Below are 22,358 nucleotides of genomic sequence, written 5' to 3' on the forward strand. Positions count from 1 at the left end.
GGGGTAAAGAATTGCTGCTGATGGAAGTCTGAAGTCTAAGGTCATTGCATTCATTAATGCAGCCTAGCTGAAGTGGAAAACAATAATTTTAATGATATGCAATAAAAAGATCAATTACTGATATCTACGATCTATCACTCGATCTTCCGACTAGTTGCAATCTATGGTATTTAATATTGACCCGCCAAATAGAAGCTGGAGAATCCTTCAATATCATGAATACATGTTGCAGCCTAGTTGGGAGCTGATCTATCCTCTTCTCTGCAGCAACTTTTGCACAAGAGAGATGTCGCTCGGTTCTCACTATTGTATCAAACTTCATATGGCATAATCACGTTGACACACTGGCTCTCATTAGATCACCAAAGTTAAGCAATATTGAGCCTAGTCAGTACCAGATGGATGACTATCTGAGAATACCGGGCACTGTATGTAGGATGACGTTGACACTTCCGACAGTTCCTGTATCCCACCTGGCCTCCAGCTGTCTCGACCTTGTCCTGCCACTGGATCATGTTGGTTGGGACGAGAGAGTGAGACTGGCTCAGCACAAATCAGCTTCACTTTAAACAAACTTCAAACGTGTGCAATCTCTAACCTCTTCGATTTTCAGTTGGTTTTTCTCTTTCTGATCGATGACCTGGCTGTATCGATATGTTTATGGTAGTTGCTCGACCGAACTGTAATCTCTTGTCTCACTCTGTAAACATTCACAAGAACCTGCCTAGCTATTACCTACTACAGCAGAGGACTTTCCTTTCTCATACTCCATACACAAGGCCCAAGTGCAACTTCCACGAAAAATGTTTCTTTCTTAGAACATCCTGTATGCAGAACAAAATATCACAACACTGATTCCCAGCCAACTACGAAATGGTCGTCCTCGAGTCTAATGCAACCCCCCCCCCCAACCTTCAGCCTCTGTCGCATCGAGTCACCCTCATGGATGATTAATTCCTTTGAAGAAATCTTCTGTCCATTCCAATCCTTGCATGGTGGCACACCACATTCAACCTACAATCTCTTTAACCCTAATCCTACCTTTTGATAAGTGACGATCCATTAGTATAAAAAAGGTAGCAGGATCAGTTCACAAGGTTAAGTAAAAAAAAAAACTCCAAAAACATGTGATAAGGACGAATTTAAAATGAAGAAGGATAAATTATAACTTGACCAAACATAGGTCAGTTTATAAAACAATTTCTATAAACCATCCACCACATGCCAGCATGTAAAACAAAACAAAGTATTAAACCAAATATGATGATAATCAATGATTGACAAAAAACACTCATATCATGCTGTATGTCATTGATTATGGTGCAATGAACTTTTATAAATTGAAAAAATAAAAAAAAAAGTAAAAATTATGTTAACCAGATTTAATTACGCAATTAAAACAAAAATCGTATTTAAATATGAGAAAAACATCATTTTCTTTTTTTTTTACAAGGTGGTCACCACTTATCAAGGCCCGGAAGACACTCGGGGATAAGGGTTATTGCGTGTACAGTACGTTAATGTTGAGATTTGATAAAGTGTCTTACTTATCAGGAATATGTTTATGTTGGACTTTTTTAAAAATTTATTTTTTATTACATTTTCACCCCAAACAAGGCACATTGCCACTTTTGTGTAAGGGGCTACTATCAGGGGCAACAACTACTGGGGTACTATGTAGGGATTTGGGCAGCAAGATGTCGGTTCATGTTGCACTTGAACTTCTGCATGTCAGTACAGTTGGGGAAGCAGGGACCTGGAATGGACTTGAAGACATCCAAGTTGTAGTCAGGTGGGAAACAGGCAGATGGAATAGAGTTCCACAGGCGTGCAATTCTAAGAAAGCAGCTTTGTTCATGGAATCTATGTTTTGGCTACTGGAAAATGATCGGATCATTTTATTTTAATATAAAAAGTATGACATGTAAGTGATTAAAAGTATGACATGTAAGTGATTAAAAGTATGACATGTAAGTGATTAAAATCGGTTTTATTCATGTTTCAGATCAAGTAGAAATCCTTTTCGGTTGAGCCAAATGTTATTTTGTTACAATCGAGTAAATATCTTTTGTGAGTGTAGAATTTCAAATTTCTCTATATCAGTAACAATTTCTTTTTATAGAATTTATAATATATAAAATAATATTAATGCAAATTATTTAGCAAAGAAATTGTTCTTTCTGAGTTTTTAAAAAATATTTATGGAGAAAATACCCAACATTATGAGTAAAGATTAGCGTGTGTCAGGCAAAAAACAAAAAAACCCCAAAAAACCCCCAAACTTTCTTAACTTTATATTTACTATAGATTTTAATTCCTAGTGGACACTACTGCCTTTCTTTCTTCTTTCGTTCTTCTTTCTTTCTTTCTTCTGACACAATTATCTCATTAATTAAAATGAATGTCTCTCTCTTGGAGGAAACTCCCTTCTTTGATAAGCTTTTACTCTAGACCTAAAGTGGAAGCCTTACATGAAATCTGTTAAATCTAGAAAAGTGATTGGATCGTTTTACTTATCCAGAAAGTACAGTTAAATTATCAATGACTGTCAGTCTGCTCAGAGTTATTTCCCCTGCACCACATTTTAAAAAGATATCTCTTGTTCTATACGGTACAGACAATTGCACTTAAGGGAACAGCGAGGATACTAAAAAGAGCTCTCGGTTGGTTTCAATAAAAAAGCGGGGCAATGTTGGCAGCTGGTTTGGCTGCCCCATACCCGGCATTACAATCTTCAAAGAAAGAAAAAAAAAAAAATAATAAATAAAGATTTGGAGTTATCTGCTTTTAGTGTGTTTTTTGTTTGTTGTAAATTTTCTGTAGGCGCCTACTTACTTGTGCCTCTGTTCGATAATATAAATAAAATGATTACCTCGTGTGTGTGTGTGTGTGTGTGTGTGTGTGTGTGTGTGTTAGGAAAACATGTTAGTGTGGTTTTATTGAATTTGTCTTCCAGTTTGGAGTATCAAGTCTATTTGAAACAAGGTATGTTTTGAGTTGATTGACTCTTGACTTAATAATTAACCTTCAAGGATTATGAACGTAGACATTGTCTCGAAGATAATAAGCAATGTGGGACCTTTATTTCGGCCATCTTGAATTCTCATTGTCATAGAAGATTTTGCATCGTTTTATAACGTGTAATGGGTATTGAAATAAAAGTTAGTGATCTGAATTGTAATGTGAATTGTACAAATTGGAAAGTACAATGCAAAATAGTATGAAAGATGGCTTGTAGACCATTGGGAATGAAACAAAGGTTGTCTCTTGAAAAAAAATAAGGACGGATGCGGATTCATATGCAACATTTTATTGAAAAGGGATCATGCCTTACTAACGAGTGTATTTTTTTTTTTTTTTTTACATTTTCACCCCAGACAAGGCACATTGCCACTTTGGTGTAAGGGGCTACTATCAGGAACATAAGCTACTGAGGTACTATGTAGGGAGTTGGGCAGTAAGATGTCAGTTCACGTTACACTTGCACTTCTGCATGTCAGTACAGTTGGGTAAGCAGGGACCTGGAATGGAATTCCAAAGTCTAGCGGTACTGGGGAAGAAACTACTGGAGTAAAAAGCTCTCTTATATCTAAGGATTTCTACTGTGTAGGGGTGGGATTTAGCTGCTTGTCGAGTTTGTCGAGGGTATTTACGTCATGGGGGCACAAGTGCTTGTAGTTCGTCAGAGCATTCACTGTTAAAATAATTGTAGAACAGGCAGAGGGATGTAACATTTCGTCAGTGGGACAGAGGCTGAAGCTTAGATGACAGTTCAGGACCTATCAGGTTGGAGACTCTCTTTTGGACATTGTCTAAGAGCGAGAGACTAGTAGCAGATGCACCATCCCAAATATGACTACAATACTCCATACATGGGCGAATGGTGACCTTAGAGAGGTACAAGATACTTTCGGGCGTTAGTAGCTTTCTAACACGGTAGAGAGAGCTTACCTTCTTCGCAGAGAGAGCCTACCTTCTGCTCTTAATGTAATTGTTCCAACTCATGTTTCTTGTGAACATAAGGCTGAGAAGTTTAAAAGAAATACTTTCAGATAATTAATCTTTGGCCATTGCTATTGGTGGTAGAGAAGGTTTCTTGTAATTATCGAAGGAAACAAACTTAGTCTTGGCAACATTGAATGTGACCATCCATTTTTGTCCCCATTCCACTACAGATTGGAAGTCATCCTCTAGTGTTTCTGCCATTTACTTAAATATGAGTTTGAAAGATGTACTCTCAGATAAAGAGTCACTGGCCATTGCTATAGATGGTAGAGAAGGTTTCTTGTAATTATTGAATGAAACTAGTTTAGCCTTGGCGGCATTGAACGTGACCAACCATTTTTGTCCCCATTCCATTACAGATTGGAGATCATGCTCTAGTGTTTTTGCCATTTTTTTAGATGCCATACCCTGTAAAAAGCCTTAGATATATCTAGAGCTACCGCTCTACCCTCCCCTGCTTTGTCAAGTGAATGGTATGTACATTCAAAGATTACAGTTAGGATATCTGCTGTGGAATGGGCTTGCCTAAATCCATATTGATTGTTGGTCAGAAGTTTAGCATCTGTAAGGTGATGGACTAGAGCTTGGTTAATTATGGTCTCAAATATTTTGGCGAAAAGCGGGAGAAGGCTAATAGGGCGATAATTTAATGGGTCAGTTCTTTCACCAGAATTCTTGAAAGCTGATACAAAAGAAGCAGTTTTCCAGCAGTCAGGAAAGCAAGATTCATTAACGCATTTGTTGTAAAGTTTGGAAAGAACTGGAGCTACTTCGGCGGAGCATTTTTTTAATAGTACAGCCGGGATGAGATCAGGTCCACATGCTTTTGAAGTGTCAAGGTTTTTTATGATAGCATGCACCTGAGAAGGGGTGATTTTCAGATCGTCTAGCATGGCGTCTGTCTGCAAAGGAAAGTCAGGGAGGGGGTGGTTAGCAGGGTCCAGTCTGGAGTTGGAGGCAAACCGACTGGCAAGCATGTTAGCCTTCTCGGTTGCTGAGCAAACGACCTCATGATTATTGGTTAGTGGGGGAATTGTTGATTGCCCATTATTTACTACACTGTTGTAAATTTTCCAGAAATCACGATTTCCTAATTTTTGTGGTTCGATGCGTTTTTTGGAGGTTTCAGTAAATTCTCTCTTAGCTGTCGTTATTTCTTTCTCACAGTTACTTCTAGCTTCTATATACTCCTGGCTGTTTGAACTGGACTAATGTCGGTTGCATCTGTGGTATGCATGCTGCCTTTGCACAATGTCTGTTACACAAGGAAAAGTATACCATTGGGGAGAGTGAGGCTTGATATAGAAGTTTTGCATGGGAACATGTGCTTCAATTACTGTTTTGAACCATTCAGTGGTTTCATTTGTGCACTGTTCAGCGGGAAGAGAAAAGATATCTTGCCATGGAGTATCTCTGATGGGTTCCCAGTCAACCTTTTTATAATATCTCGGTGTTTTGAGCAATGGCTCTTGAGTTTTGGCTCTAGAGTTTAGTGCGATTGCTACCATTATCACTACATGATCAGCATTCTGAAGTGGACTGTGGGCATTCGTTATACAATCATCAGGAACTGTGGTCAGAAACAGATCTAGAAGTGATGCATGTTGTTCTTGCTGGTCTGGGAAACGGCTTGGAATGTAATCATCTGTGATAGGGAGTGAGATATAGAGAAGCTATGTGTTGTGCTACCCGCTGCATCTGTGTAAGTAGAGAATCCAAGCCAGTTTCTGTGGTGGACACTGAAGTCACCAAATACATGTACTTGTGCACTAGTGTCAAGGGAGAGTGCTGTATCTATGTTGTCAGAGACTTTGTTTATTATGGTGCATTTCTGGGTCGAGGGAGAGCGGTACAGAAGATAAAAGTAGCTGATGTTATGTTGCATGTTAAGTCTAAAGCACATAAAGGCCTGGTCGTCTGATTCTAGGTTTGTTTCTCTAGTCAAGAGGAGGGTGTAACGAATATAGACTCCAAGCCCGTGCATACAATCTGTATGTCTGTTAGAGTCCTTATGGCAGAGTGGGAGATATCCATGCATGTTAGAGTAGTTAGAGGGGATCGAGGAGTGTAGGTTAGTCTCACTTAGTGTTAAGATATCCGAGGTGTTTGTTAGGAGAAATGCTTCAACATCAGCTAAATTAGTTCTAAGCCCATGGTTGTTCGTAAATGCAAACCTCAATGGAGGAGGCAACTTGAATTTGTTTGAATCTAAGCCTTGTTTAAGTGTAATTTTTGATTGTACTGTCATCATTTTTTTGTAAAGAGTTTCAGTTTAGGTAAGTGGGTGCTGAACAAGAATACCAGACATGAAACACAAGTAGACCATTAGCTGACCTTTCATCAACTAGGATTGTGGCCTCAGGAAAGCCCACCAGGGATGAGTGCAAGGTTCCTTTTCCATGCGCCACATGCCATTACAAACATCCCGATATTATACAACTGTTGATGGAGCATCTGCTCTAAGCGCTACCTAAGAGTTAGGGTACCTGTACTACCAGTCAGAAACAGCAGCAAGGAACTGTCAATCTGGTACCCTCAACCCATCAGACGAAGATCAACCCAGTCTAATTGCACTGGCATATGTAGCACTCAAACATTCCCAAGTGCCCAGTTTAGAGGGGTGGGATGTGTCAGGAGTGGGGAAAACGGCGTTCATTGCCCTAGTCAAGAAACAAGATCTACCACTGAGTGTTTTTGTTAATCCCTGTGATAATACTTCTGCGCCTGGCTAATAGGCAAAGAAGGAGTATGGAAGCCGGGTGATAGACAGAGCTTATCTACTCCTAAAGCAGACTGGTAATTTGATTGAGTCACCAGCTCTAGGAAGGTTGTCATCCAAGATTGGAGAAGCCTCCCTCATCTTAGGTTTAGTTTAAGAGTTTTCCTTCTCCTAGATGGATGATCTGGGAAGATCTACTGGGTTCATTAGCACCGAGAGGGTTTGCTCTGCGCCTGGGTCCTAATCCAGGTATTTCTGCGACACCGCGTGGTTAGTTAATGTTACTAGGTTAGTTTGTAGAGGTTGACATTGCATTGTACTCTCGGTAGAACTGTCACAGTTGAATCTAATAAGAGACCCTGATGATCTAGAAGAAATTGGTTGATCAATTTCAAAAGAAAACGTCGGCTAACAAATTAGCATTGAGGAGAAAATTATATTCCTTTAAATTAAAAGAAGGTAACTCTGTTCACAAACATATCAAAGTGACGATGGAAATATTTGATGAGTTAGCAGTCGTTAATGAGGAGGATAAAGTTGTGCATCTCCTGGCTACTCTCCCAGATTCTTATAACAAGTTGGTAACAGCACTTGAAGCAAGCCAGGATCTTTCCAAGTTGATGTTTATGACTTAACGATTCCTTTTTTGAATTTTTGAGATGAGGATTGGTTATTTGTATATTCATCGGACTACTGTTCTCATCTTGAGTGTGATTTTCACAACGTTTCGGTCGATATAACCTCCGACCTTCTTCAGGTGTATCTAGTCGAACTCTGGAATTTGGACGAAATCTCAAGCGGAACTCTTTATTTGCTTCACGGGGGTAGCATGCTCTTGTTCCGTCAGCCATGACTGGATAGAGGTCCTAAGTCATGGCCAAGTCATGAAATGTTGTGAAAATCACACTCAAGATGAGAACAGTAGTCCGATGAATATACAAATAACCAATCCTAATCTCAAAAATTCAAAAAAGGAATCGTTAAGTCATAAACATCAACTTGGGAACATCCTGACTTGCTTCAAGTGCTGTTACCAACTTGTTATAAGGATCTGGAAGAGTAGCCAGGAGATGCACAACTCTATTCTCCTCATTAACGACTGCTAACCCATAAAATATTTCCCCCACATCAAAAACTTTGATGTGGGGGAACTCACCTCTCCCTAAAAAGGGCACTCATGATTAGACAAAAATAAAAATTGCCCCAGGCTATGTTGTAGACTTGTAAAGGGTTCGAAACAAAGATACAAACGAAGTGAAAGCAAATATATTGAAAGAAAGTACCAACCTAGCATATAAAGAGAATGGTTGAACATCGGCCTGACTGCCAAGTATTAGACAATAATTTTCATAACCTGGAGAAGAATATTCGTCCGGCATTTATCGTAAAAAGAAGGGTTTATTGTAATTCATAAGGTGTGTATCATAACAATCTCGTAAGAATTCTTTCCTACTGACTGAGGACAGAAAAGATGAAGTATGCTACCAGAACAGATACTACACTTTTCTCATAACCAATAAACAGGAGAATAATCTTGTTACATAACGATGGTCGTTGTTTGAAAGTGAAGTTTATGTGACACCTTAAGATTTAGAGATGACCCCAAAACAGAAGTTATCAAAAACCACGTGACTTTCAGACAGATTTTTTTTGTCTTTTGGCTAGTGAGACTTCAAGCAAGCAAAACGTGTATAGGATGTCGTTCCATTTAACTTGGTTTGAGAGGACGGACAGTCCGTCCATCTGACTTTTTCTCTTACCTGTATGAAAATAACATGTCTTTATTTTTCTGTAATTATTTTTCTCTTTGTAAGTAAAGTTTCATTAAAAACTAAACGTTGGCGTCTGCTTGATTCTATCCGCATACAACCAGGAAGATTGTTTTATGACGTTAACACGCGTGTATAAAGTATTATACACGCACCGGTAAACGGAAATACGAAAACCTATCTATAAAACGAAATTACTTTTGGTTCATTAGTATATCCTCAAATCTAACATTTGATAGATGTTCAACATTTCCTTATCAATGTCTGCCATTCAAATTGCATAAACGTTTTAACTGCATATCTTTTATTGACTCCTGCCAATGCGGCGGCCTTTTTTAGCGCCTGCCGTTGAAGAGTCAATATATGGCTTTCAGGTGTTTTCCGTGGCACAACTGATATACAAATACAAATACTTTGTGCAAATCAGTTTATACGGTGACTTGCCTTTTTATAGTAACTTCTCACATGCTCAAACTTATTTTTAAAATTTTAATGTTTAATGTTATATTCTTCAAGTAATACGAGAAGGTGATATTTGATGTGTTTCAAACGCTTTAAACTTCTTTTGATTTTTTTTTCTAATTAGCAAAACAAACAGCAGTCAAACTATAAAAATATCACTAAAACTATAACCAGTTTTAGTCGAGAAAAAGTATAGTATCAGTAAAAGTTGATAGAAATGTTAGCAATATATGAAATGCATCCAACAGAGTTCCTGGGAGATGAAACAGGGAGTCAAGATTTTCTCTTACCCCAAACAAAGCACATTGCCACTTGGACGTAAGGAGCTACAATATGGGGTCGTGTCTAATGGAGAATCGTAGGGAGTTAAGCAGTGAAATGTTTGTTTACATTACATTTAAACTTCTGCATGTCAATACAGTACAGTAAGGGAATTCCAAAGCCTTGAAGTTTAAGGGAAGAAAATATTAGAGTAGAAAGCTTTCTAAGGACCTCTATAATGAAGAGGTGGGATTTTGTTTCTTGTCACGTTAGTCGGGAGTACTTATGTCGAGGGGGCACACGTGTTATGAGTTCATCAGAGCACATTTCATTAAATTACTCGTAAACCAGACACAGGGATGCAACATTGCGGTAATGTGATAGGGGTTGGATCTTGGCCAATAGTGCGGAACCAAGATTGGAGACTTTTTTTGGACCGTGTCTAAGAATGAGAGACTAGTGATAGATGCGCCAATCCAGATGTGGAAACAATACTCTATGCATGGACGAATTGTGGCTTTGTAAATATAGAGAATACTCTCTAACATGGTAGAGGAATTTACCTTCTTTGCAGCAGCCTTGGCAATGACCTAAATTGATTTGTTCCAATTCATGTTGCCTGTAAATGTTAAACCAAAGAGTTTGAAGGATGAGCTTTCAGACAGGGTGTTATTTGGCATGACAATCAGTGGTTTGGAAGTTTGTTTTTAGTTTTTAAAGGAAAGAAGCTTACTCTTAGTAGCATTGTACTTTAAATTATTTATTTACAAAAAATAAAATTTACATTTAGAACAAATTCAACTCAAGGGCCCCAAAATGTGGGAACATTGGAGGTCATTAGTCATCCTTGGTCTAAAGTAACAATATTGACTATCCTACTCTTAGCTAGTTGACTTCTTATGATCGAGTTATTGGACGAGGGAAAATGAGTGGCTGGAGTTCAAATAGAATTTTCTGGTAATTGTATAATAAAACAATAATTAATTAAGAATGTAAAAGGTACGTGTTCGAGCCCGATAGCAACTGACGGATGTTTTAATAAACGATATACTCATGTCATGTAGATGTCGGCTGGTCGACAAGAAAAGGAAACAAAAAGAATAAATTGTAATTCACCGACAATCGAGAGGAGGCTCTTATACGAGACCTGATATAGTTACATTCTATTTTTATATATTTTACTCTGTTTTTTTGGATAAACTCACGATTTTGTTTCTTGATTAAAAATCAATATAATCACAAACATGTCTAAGAAAAACAATCCAGTAAGTGACATTAATAACGAGCGAAATTTGACACCCGACTAACATGACAAGCAGTGCAATCCAACCATTCATTTCTCAGGTGCCTAGACACTGAAAAGCCTTCTACTCTGATAGTTTCTTCTATCGAAATGCTAGAATTTCAAGTTCCTTCCTGGTCTCCTGCTTCTCTGACTGTACGGATATGCAGAAATTTAATTGTAATGTGAAGAGACATCTTGCAGCTAAACTCCCCCCCCCCATAGTGCATCTTTAGATATGGTTTCAAATAGTAGCCCCTTATGTCTGCGTGGCAATCTATAGATAATATCATAAATACTCATACATAACCGACACACATCTTGTCCTTCTCCTTCTGCCTATATAATATTTACTCACTACTCCGTGAAATATAAAGTGAAATATATGGTTGTGCTTGCTAACGTTTATAGCAGTACTAGGTTTGTACCTCTTTTTTCTTTTTCTTTTCGTGGAATAAGAGAAACAATTAGAAAGAACAATAAATCGTCCCATTATTTGCTTTACAGCAAGTTCATTTAGATAAAGTGTATCTTACCGTCTAACCCACATTGGGGTGGTGGAAGAGCCACGAAAACACGTCCGTTCGTTTTAACGCTGAACTCCAAAGAGTGAGAATCGATCTTGCTGCTCCTGATTAATAGCCAATTGCTCTATTTCCCAAGCTGCCATTAAATCTAATCCATTGCACGTAACTTAGAGGGGTCAACCCTTAAACCTTAGACTGACTTTTTTTGTAATCGATACACATTAACATCTAAAGATTTCTACTAAGGTATGCTTTAGAGTATACTCTTATCCCATAGGTAAGCTTTAACGTAAATACTAGCGATAGTCTTATACATAGATTTAAAGTGATCTATAATAAATGGCTACCCTTTATCTCTTTCCCTTTGACAGGAGATAGTATTACAATGATTAATACATAAAAACTGAACCGATACTCATTGTTATACAACCTACCGGATTTTAAAAGAATTCTGAAGACAACAAACATACTTAATATCTAAAATTCCATAAATTCGTATATACTGAAAACATACCATTTATCCATTTATACTTAATTATACTTAGAAAATACGACATAACTTACATATTTTCCAGTTATACCTGTACTGAACTGTACTCCAAATCAAATGTTGTTACTTGTATCTATCTTCCTATCATCTTAAATACTCAGTTTGGGCACCAAATTTTAATTGCTTATATCAAGTTAATCATACTTTAACATGTTATCCTATTCCGAAACTAACATAAACTATATATAAACCATACATTAACTCCTCCCTTTCTTTCTCTTTCTCTTTTTCTCTCTCTCTCTCTCTCTCTCTCTCTCTCTCTCTCTCTTTCAAACTAATCCTGTTGCAAATTTAGTTGCTCATCCCCTCTTCCATTAACAATGAAAATGAAAAGCATAGTAATGTCCTTTTAAATCACTTCGAGGAGTGTAACTTATCAGTAGATATATACCCTACTAAATAATAGATATATAACCTACTAAATAATCGATTAATATTAACTAACCATGTGGCGTCGCAGAAATACCTGGTTTAGGACCTGGGCGCGGGGAGAACCCTCTCTGTGCTGATGGACCCATAGATCTTCCCAGGTCATCCGTCTAGGAGAATGAAAACTTTAGAGCTAAACCTAGGGGAGGGAGGCCTCTTCAGTCTTCGACAACAACCTTCCTAGAGCTGGTGACGCAAACAAATTATCAGTTGACAAACCTAAACAGCTTAAGAAGTAGATAGGCTCTATCTATCACCCGGTTTTAATACTCCTTCTTTGCCTACTAGCCAGACGTAGAGGTGCTACCACAGGGACTCGACAGAATCACCCAGTGGTTGACCTTGTTTACTGACTAGGGCAATGAACGCCGTTTTCCCCACTCTCGCCACATCCCATTCCCCTAACTGGACACTAGGGGTGCTTCAGTGCCATATATGCCGGTACAGTTGGACTGGGCTGACTTTTATCTGATTGGTTGAGGGTAACGGATTGACAGTTTCTGGCTGCTGTTTCCGACTGATAGTACAGATGCCCTAACTCTTTGGTAGCACTTAGAGAAGCTGATCCATCAACAGTTGTATAATATCGGAATGATTGTAGTGCCATATCGTGCATGGAAAGGGGCATTGCACTAATCCCTGGTGGGCTTTCCTGAGGCCACAATCCTGTAGGTGAGGAGACAGCTGATGGTCTACTTGTATTGCATGTCTTATATTCTGCACAACCACTTGTCCAGCACCCCTCATTCACCCTAGCTGAAACTTTTAAATTAAATAAAATGAAATGACAGTTCAAGCAAAAATTACGTTTAAACCAGGACCAAACTCAAAGAAAACCAATCTGCTTCCTCCCTTGAGGCTTGCATTTACGAATATCTGCGGGCTTAGAACTAACTTAGATGATGTTAAATCATTTCTCCTAGTAAACACCATGGATATCTTAGCATTAAGTGAAACTAACCTACACTGCTCCATCCCCTTTAACCACTTTAACATGCTTGGTCATCTCCCACCCTGCGTAAGGATTCAAACAGACATATGCACGGGCTTAGAGTCTATAGTCGTAACACCCTCCTCCTAACTAGAGAAACAAAACTAGTATCAGAGGACCAGGCCTTTATGTGCTTCAGACTAAACATGCAAAATAATATTAGCTACTTGTATTTTCTCTACCGCTCTCTCTCTCAACCCAGGACTGTACCCTAATAAACAAAGTCTCTGACAGCATAGATATATCACTCCCACTCGATACTAGCACACAAGTACATGTATTTGGTGACTTCAATGTCCACCACAGTAACTAGCTTGGATTCTCTACTTACACAGACGTAGCTGGTAGCACAACACATAGCTTCTCTATATCTCATTCCCTATCACAGACGGTTACATTTCTGACACGTTTCCCAGATCAGCAAGATTAACATGCCTCACTTCTAGATCGATTTCTGACCACAGTTCCTGATGATTGTATAACGAATCCCCACATCCCACTCGAGAATACTCATCACGCTGTGATAATGGTAGAAATCGCCTTAAATTCTAGAGCCAAAACTGAAGACGCACTGCTCAAAACAACGAGGTATTACAAAAAGGCTGACTGGGAACCCATCAGGGATCTCATCAGAGATGCCCCATGGAGAAATATCTTTTCTCTTCCGGCTGAACAATGCGCAGATGAGACCACTGAATGGTTCAAAACTGCAATTGAAGCACATGTTCCCTCACGGAAATTCTATAGCAAGCCCCACTTTCCCAAATGGCTTACTTCTACTTGCTCAGCTGCCATTACTTAAAGGCAGCATGCGTACCACAGATTCAACCGACATAATTCCAGTTCAAACAGACAGATGTATATAGAAGCTAGAAGTAATCGCAAGAGAGAAGTAGCGACAGCTAAGACAGAATACACTGAAACCAACAGAAAACACATCGAAGCACAAAAATTAGGAACCCGTTATTTTTAGAAAATCTACAACAGTGTAGTAAATAATGGGTATTCAACAATTTCCTCACTATCAAATGAACATGAGGTTGTTTGCACGGCAACCGAGAAGGTTAACCTGCTCGCCAGACGGTTTGCCTCAAACTCCACATTGGACTCGGCACACCACTCCCTCCCTGACTTTCCTCTGTGGATAGACGTCACACTAGATGATTTGAAAATCACCCCTTCTCAGATACATCGTATCATAAAAAACCTAAACACGTCAAAAGCATGTGGACCCGATCTCATCCCGGCTGTGATATTAAAAAAAAAAAAATGCTCCGCTGAGGTTGCTCCAGTTCTCTCCAAACTTTACAACAAATGCCTTAATGAATCTTGTTTTCCTGACTGCTGGAAAACCGCTTCTGTGGTACAAGCTTTCAAGAATTCTGGCGAAAGAACTGATCCATTAAATTATCGCCCCCATTAGCCTCCTCCCGCTTTTCACCAAAATATTTGAGACTATAATTAACCAAGCTCTAGTCCATCAGCTTACAGCTGCTAAATTCCTGACCGACAACCAATATGGATTTAGACAAGCTCGCTCCACATCAGATATCCTAGCTGTACTCTCTGAACGTATATACCGAGATTTAACTCAGACATAACCTACATGAATACATACATTTGTTACCGGTTAATTAAATACACTATGTATAGATTTGTGTTTGTACTTTTATATGAGTGTGTTAAAAGATGTAGGTTACCTAGACATGAGTCAGACCTTTTAATATATATATATATATATATATATATATATATATATATATATATATATATATATGCACATAAAGTTATGAATAATACATAGGACCCGAGCAAGGCCGGGATGAACTGTTGATAATTAAATATAAACAAATGCGTTTTAACTCGTTTTATCTTTTCATAATGTTACAATTGTTTGTGTAAAGTGCAACGTCTACAAAAATATTAAAGAAAAAAAAACATACACCATGCTTACAATATTGGTAATTATTTTTAATCAGGAATAAAAAATAATTACAAATATTGTAAGCATGTTGTATGTTTTCTTGTTTAGATCTGGAAGAGAGTTGGGCCCAGGATGGGCCCTTAAGGGAGTCCAACATAAATACCGTGAGCTTCTAATTTCTGTCCATCAACCACTACTCTTATGAACTTATCAGAGAGAAATGATTTAATAACTGAGAAGACATTACTGTAGTTGAAGATCTAGTGGAGTAGACCTTTATGTCATACCCTATCAAAGCCCTTTGATATGTCAAGACCAATTGCCCTAGGAAGGAAGCCCCGGTCGAGAGATTTGCTAATCCTAGAGGGCAGAATGGTAGCTCTAGATATATCTAAGGCTTTTGACAGGGTATGGCATGAGGGTCTCCTCAGGAAGATTAGATCTTACGGTATCACTGGTAGAATACTTAACATAATTAAATCCTTCTTAGATAAGAGAAAAATCCAGGTTGTCGTCGACAGTCGTACATCTAAACAATATGATATAAATGCGGGAGTGCCCCAGGGATCTATCCTTGGACCTCTGCTGTTCCTGATATTCATAAATGACCTCCCCGACAAAATTGCCTCTGAGATGGGTATATATGCTGATGACACCACACTCTATAGCAGGCACGACAGGAAAACAAATGAACATATATCTAAAGTAATGGCAGAAACACTAGAGGATGATCTCCAATCAGTAGTGGAATGGGGACAAAAATGGATGGTCACGTTCAATGCCGCCAAGACAAAACTGGTTTCATTCAATAATTACAAGAAACCTTCTCTACCACCTATAGCAATGGCCAACGACTCTTTATCTGAGAGTACGTCTCTCAAGCTCCTTGGCCTAACGTTCACAGGAGTTGGAACAATTACATCAAGGGCATTGCCAGGGCCGCTGCGAGGAAGGTGGGCTCTCTCTACCGTGCTAGAAAATTTCTAACACCCGAAAGTATCCTGTATCTCTATAAGGCCACTATTCGCCCATGTATGGAGTATTGTTGTCATATTTGGGCTGGTGCATCGGCTACTAGTCTCTCGCTCCTTGACAGGGTTCAAAAGAGATTCGCAAATCTGATAGGCCCTAAACTGGCATCTAAGCTTCAGCCTCTGTCCCATCGACGAAACGTTGCATCCCTCTGCCTGTTCTACAAGTATTATAATGGTGAATGCTCTGAAGAACTGCAAGCACTTGTGCCCCCACGACATGAACACCCTCGACAGACCTGACAAGCTGCAAAATCCCACCCCCACACTGTAGAGATCCCTAGATGTAAAAGATCTTTCTACTCCAGTAGTTTCTTCCCCAGAACTGCTAGACTTTGGAATTCCATTCCAGGTCACTGCTTCCCCAACTGTACTGACATGCATAAGTTCAAGTGCAAGGTGAACCAACATCTCGCTGCCCTAATCCCTACATAGTACCCCAGTAGATGTTTCCCCTGATAGTAGCCCCCTACACCAAAGTGGCAATGTGCCTTGTTTGAGGTGAAAATGTAATAAAAAAAAAAAAAAGTTAGCATATCTGCTATAGATCTAACAGAACGGAAACCATATTGCATATCACAGAGGAAGTTATTTTGCAGAGGTCGTTGACAACTTCTCTATTTAACACAGATTCCAGCAACTTATTCATGACACACAGGAGACTGATTAGTCTGTACTGAGAGGGAAATGACCGATCACTTGAATTTTTAAATACGAGGCATAATGATGAGGTCTTCCAGGGTGTTGGGAAGCAATTCTCCTGAAGACAACGCTTGAACAGCTTTGTTAGTATGGGAGTTAGTTATAGTTTAAGCTTTTTCAGCACTATAATTGCAATATGATCAGGTTCAGTTGTTTTACTGGAATCAAGGTATTTTATTAGCTTGGCAATACCACGCACAAATATTTATATGTCGCATAGCGTATTGTCAGACAGAAAGACGTGGCGGCCCTGATCACATAGGGTAGAATTAGTCGCAAATTTCTTGTTAAAGAGTTTGGCTTTGTCTGATGCTGATGATATTATCTCCAGTCCATTGATGATCGTTAGGATAGAGCACACGCTTCTGTTTAGGACCCTGTTTGTTATTCGCCAAACTCGTAGGAACCAAACCGCTGCTCAGCTTTGGACTTGACGGACCAGGCATACAATTCTATAGCGTTCTTTATTACTCTTCTACAGCCCAAGCATGGTGTGTGTTTTTTTCTTTAATATTCTTGTAGACGTTGCATTGGCAGTTCCGACAGCAGCTTTAGTCTCAGTACACCTATTTCGTCAGAAGCAATGGAAAAAGTAATTTCTGTGTGCAATGGCAGCAGCACATTCTGGACAGGAGCACGGCTGGCTGTTAGGTTTTTACTGGAATTTTTTGGAAGGCATGAAGTGTTCTATACAGAGAATTAATCATAGAGTATCGATATACTGGATGATGGAGGGATACGCTCGAGGACTTATATTTTATTTTTACCTTAAGTGAGACATCCGAGTGGTCGGAAGATTCCAGTGGAAACGGAACAGAGGATGAACATAGCTTTGGACAAGTTGTAAGAAAAATGTATTGGAGACTTAAATATTAACCGTCAGGTTGAGTTCATGAACAATCTGAGTTAGATCATAAGCAATGAAGAAATTGACAGAAACTCCTCTTATCACCTGTCTTGTTTGAGTGGGCTAACCATTCCACATTGTGAATATTGAAGTCTCCACAGACGTGCATGTTAGCCGAGGGATGAGCAGACAGAATGTGGTAAATTTCTTCATATATCCTCTTAAATATAGTAGACTCAGCTGTTGTGAGGATGATAGAGGGCAAATATAAACCTAATGCTGCGAGCAAATGCAACCCGGAAGCACATATACGGCAATTTAAGGTCTTCTCTGGAGATGCCCCCACCACTTGGAAAGCCAGCCATCTCTAATGTAGGCACATATTCCATGCCCCGGGCCCATCTTGGGAGTCAGATTTTGATGCTAAGTTAGAGTATTCTTAAATCACGAACTCATCTAGGGAAATAGCCGGCCCAATGGCAGTTTCGCATAGGAACAATAGGTCTGATTTGATATCCTGTAATTGGGTTTCAACCTCTGGAAGTTTGGAACGTAGACCCTGATGTTGGAGGAGGAGACGTAGTTATGGGAGTTTACGCTGGAAGCTGGACTTCTGTTCCTGTTTCTCTACGACCTTCGTATGTTGTGGGGATCAAGATCAAACTCGAGATGACCTCGATAGGTTCTGCCACTTCATTCTACGTGTTAGTGGAATCCATTTCATGAAGTTTTTTTTATTGGTTAATATGTCTGAAGTTTTTTTTATTGGTTAATATGTCTGAAGTTTTTTTATTGGTTAATATGTCTCTTATGAGTATAACTTTATTCTTGAATTATGTACACAATCCAACAGATCCTCCTAATCATCGTGCCCTCTTCCCAGTATGTCATTTTTTTTTAATTAAAAAAAAAATGACCTTTGAAAAATCGTTGTATTGTCATTTTTTCGATCTGACTTGTGAGCTGGGAATTAATTTGTCAAACACGAATCTCACTTTTCTGGCAAACATGATTTCTGTTGGTGCCACTTGCTGGGTTCTACGTTAGTGATAGATTTGTAAGAACTGCAACTGTTTTCTCGTGGGTGGTATCAATCGGTAGAATATGATTAAGCAATTGATCACCTTGTGTTGGAGACGAGCAATTCGATGTTAATGAACCAAAATAGTCTCCGCTTACAATTATTCATCATAAAAGGGATGATACTGCTCCAGAGGATTGCCACTAGAATCGCGAATCTGACTAAACTGTCTATTTTAGAAGAAACACTTAGTAAAACGGTCCGATGGGGCTTCCATATTGTGGAAACACATTTGGATACTATTAATTTGCTGCAATTAATATCCTTGATCGAGGTTGGCTGTATGGAGATGATATATCCTATATCTCTACAAAGCCACCATTCACCCATGTATAGACTATTACTGCCGCATATAGGCCGGTGCATCGACCACTTCTCTCTCTATTGGACAGGATACAAAAACGGATCTCTACAATAACAGGTCCCGCACTGTCAACCAAGCCTCAACCTCTGTCTCATCATCGCAATTTTGCATTTCTGTGCTCGTTTTATAACACTTTAATGAAATATTATCTCGACGTACATATTTCCGGCTAACATGACATGCAGCAAATTCCACCCCTTCATTAACCTCGACGTACATATTTCCGGCTGACATGACATGCAGCAAATTCCACCCCTTCACTGCAAATATCCTTTAATGTTCGAAAGTTTCCCCTGAAACTTTATCCTTTCGTAAAGCGAGACTTTGGACTTTTCCTTGTTCTTTGCTTCACTGACTGTACTAACATGGACAGGTTTAAACGTAACGCAAATATATCTCACAGCTCAACGCCCCATGTAGACATGATCCCAATTACGTTCAATTGGCAATATGTTTTATTTATTATGTAAAATAGTAACGACCCTGTAGTGCTAGCTTTTTTTTTTACTAATCCTCTTGAAATAGTAAAGATTCGGATACAACTCGAAGGTGTTAAAAGTTAAAGGTTAATACTAGTTTCATTATCATGTCTTCTCTGCCTTTTAGACGATTACTCGCAACAATGGAATCAAATCTCTACAGAAAATACTTGTATCAGTTTTCTGGTACCATTTTTTTTATGACCGCGTTCAATTAAAGACTTTAAACATTTGATGATATGAAATTTACTCGTACAGTAGAACCCCGGAATACGGCATAAAAATTAATAACAAAAAACAGTACAGTATATAATAGGCATGTATATAATAATAATATTATAAATATAACACGAGGCAAATACCGTAACCAGGGCCCAGAAAAACACCATATTCCACATCGTAACCTAAAATAAAAAAAAAAAAAACGTATCCTAGGGCCACCGTCACCGTTCTACTGTAACTGAGATGGCCGTCTCAGCTTTGACAAAAGTGTTTAATTAGAATCTATTGCTCGCTGTGTTGGCAACTTTATGAGTAGTTCTTTTCATATGGTAAAAACTCAACTACAAGCACAAGCTGTTGAAATCGTTGCTGTTGGCTATAAACATATTAAAATAGCAAAAAAAAAAAAAAAAAAAAATGTCTGCCAACTAGTTATTAAGAATTTGGTTTCCCAAGACAGTCGGGTCAGTAGTGCTACTCTCAGGGTCACCACCATTTTGCCAACAAATATATATCTAAAGATAAAGTGACCAATGCTGCCATCTGTGATAGCAAAATATATAGAGACCTCAAGAGTTCGAAAATTAAACAAAATACTATTATTACATTACATTTTTGCACAATTGATAATATTTATTGAATGTGTTTCTATCAAATATGATTTTTAACGCTAATAAAAGGTTCCAGTGCAATGCTCATGGCGGACATGATTGTTTTTTCATTCTAACTCAACAGAGTGAACTCACAGTTACTTCTGAACCGAAAGCGTCTTTAAAATAGATTAAAAACACAAAATAACTCATTCAGATAGTTAGAAGCGTAACACTCTTTATCTATGCCTAAATCAAAACGTAGATTCCATGAACAAAGCTTCTTTCTTAGAACTGCACGCCTGTGGAACTCTGTTCCGTCTGCCTGCTTCCCTCCTGACTATAACTTGGATGTCTTCAAGTCCAACGTAAACAAATTCCTGATGAACCGCCCCCTTAAGTAGACACTTTAAATATCTACACTAACGTACTGTACTTACAATAACCCTTATCTCTGAGTGGCTTCCGGGCCTTGATAAGTGGTGACTACCTTGTAAAATAAAACAAAAAAAAATAGTTTTGTCTTTAGTACTTTTTATTTGTCGCATATTTATTTTGTTTTCCCTTTTTTGTTTTGTTACTAGTTGCTCCTCTACCTCACCATCTGCCGTTAGGGAGTCCATATATTTTATTCTTTGAAAATTCAATTATTGTTTTCATCCCGTAGACAAATCTTTCGCATTTGTGTCTAAATGTTTCTTTCAGATCTTTAGGCGGACTGACTTGATTTTCCACAATCGCCCCCTGTTTCTAAATTGTAAGTTAAAAAGGGCCCCTTCCTCACGCACTATCGCTAGAGCAAATTGATTTTTCTTTCTTTTCATTTCTTTACGGCCTTATTTAAAAGTTAAATACATTTACATCAAAATTACCAAAATGTTAACATTTATTTACCTATACATTTTTAACAAGGCATGGAGCCACATGACGTAAGGAACTAAAAATTGCAAAGATGGAATAGATTATGACCCCAAAAAACAGGAATTTTCCCCTCTTTGTTAGGAACATCGCTCTTGGAAGATGAGGAGAAAATAAGGGAAGCGAGAGTTACGTGGCTGCCAAAAGTAAATATTAGTACAGGATGGAAGAATAAAATTGTCTCCCTAGAAAAGACGACATGATGTCATTTCCATTTGATAAAAACCGGTTTTCTTTTTTTTGTTTTTTTTTTGTTGCAGACCATCTAATAGTTAGCCAGTTGTGTACAAATCCCAGGAGCGATAGAAACCTTCTATCATGTCTGAAAGTGTCACAATGTTCAACGAGTGAGATTGGAGATGCGCTGTTGTACAACTCTCTACCGATCCAACATGATCATTGCCAACACTCTCAAAATGCAAATCCGGTCAGATCAACGCTTGAGAGCACAGCTCAACGCACTGGACGAACTTTTCCGACCATGGTTATAGTCTTTCTGTGGTTTCAAGTGAGGGCCACATCATGCCACCTCACATCTTCGAAGTCAGCTTGAAAGTCAACACCAAAGTGTACCTGGATGTGCTGAAGAATGTGGGGATCCCCTGGTGCAATCAGGTGGCTGCTGGCAGACTCTGGGTGTGGCAGCAGAACTCGGTGCCATCTCACAAGTTCAAAGAGTGCCACTCTTGGCTTCAGAAGGAGTGCTACCCTTCTATCATTGACCCTTCTGCTCTCTCGATCTGAACCCGCTGGACTACTTCGTTTGGTCATACGTCAAGAACATCACCAACATGACCTCCAACAACACCAAAGCCAGCCCGATCGGCTCTGTTGCAACATTGTTTATGTATAATGGGGATATGGTCCCTCACAGTTTGAAGATTCTATTTATAAACGATGCTGCTAGGAACTGACGAATCAAATTAATTCACGCTCTGCTACCAACCAATCAGAAACCAAAATTGCCCCATAAAACTTAAACCTTTTCTTTGGCAACCTTGCATATTTTTTTCTTCGTGTCAACACGGGAAGAATCTTTTGCTCTGTGGTTTCAAACTCAAGAACTATCTACTGAGAACCAGTCACCTCCAGGACTTGTATAGAACAACTAACCATCGGAAACTGTTCTGAAACTAAACATGGCTCAAGAGCCTCCAATCACTGAGTGTTCGCTGAGCTCCCACCGGTGCTCGTGGAAAAGGCAT

Source organism: Euprymna scolopes, chromosome 5 (assembly GCF_053919585.1).
Source record: "Euprymna scolopes isolate OS-2025 chromosome 5, ASM5391958v1, whole genome shotgun sequence".
Classification (NCBI taxonomy): Eukaryota; Metazoa; Mollusca; class Cephalopoda; order Sepiida; family Sepiolidae; genus Euprymna; species Euprymna scolopes.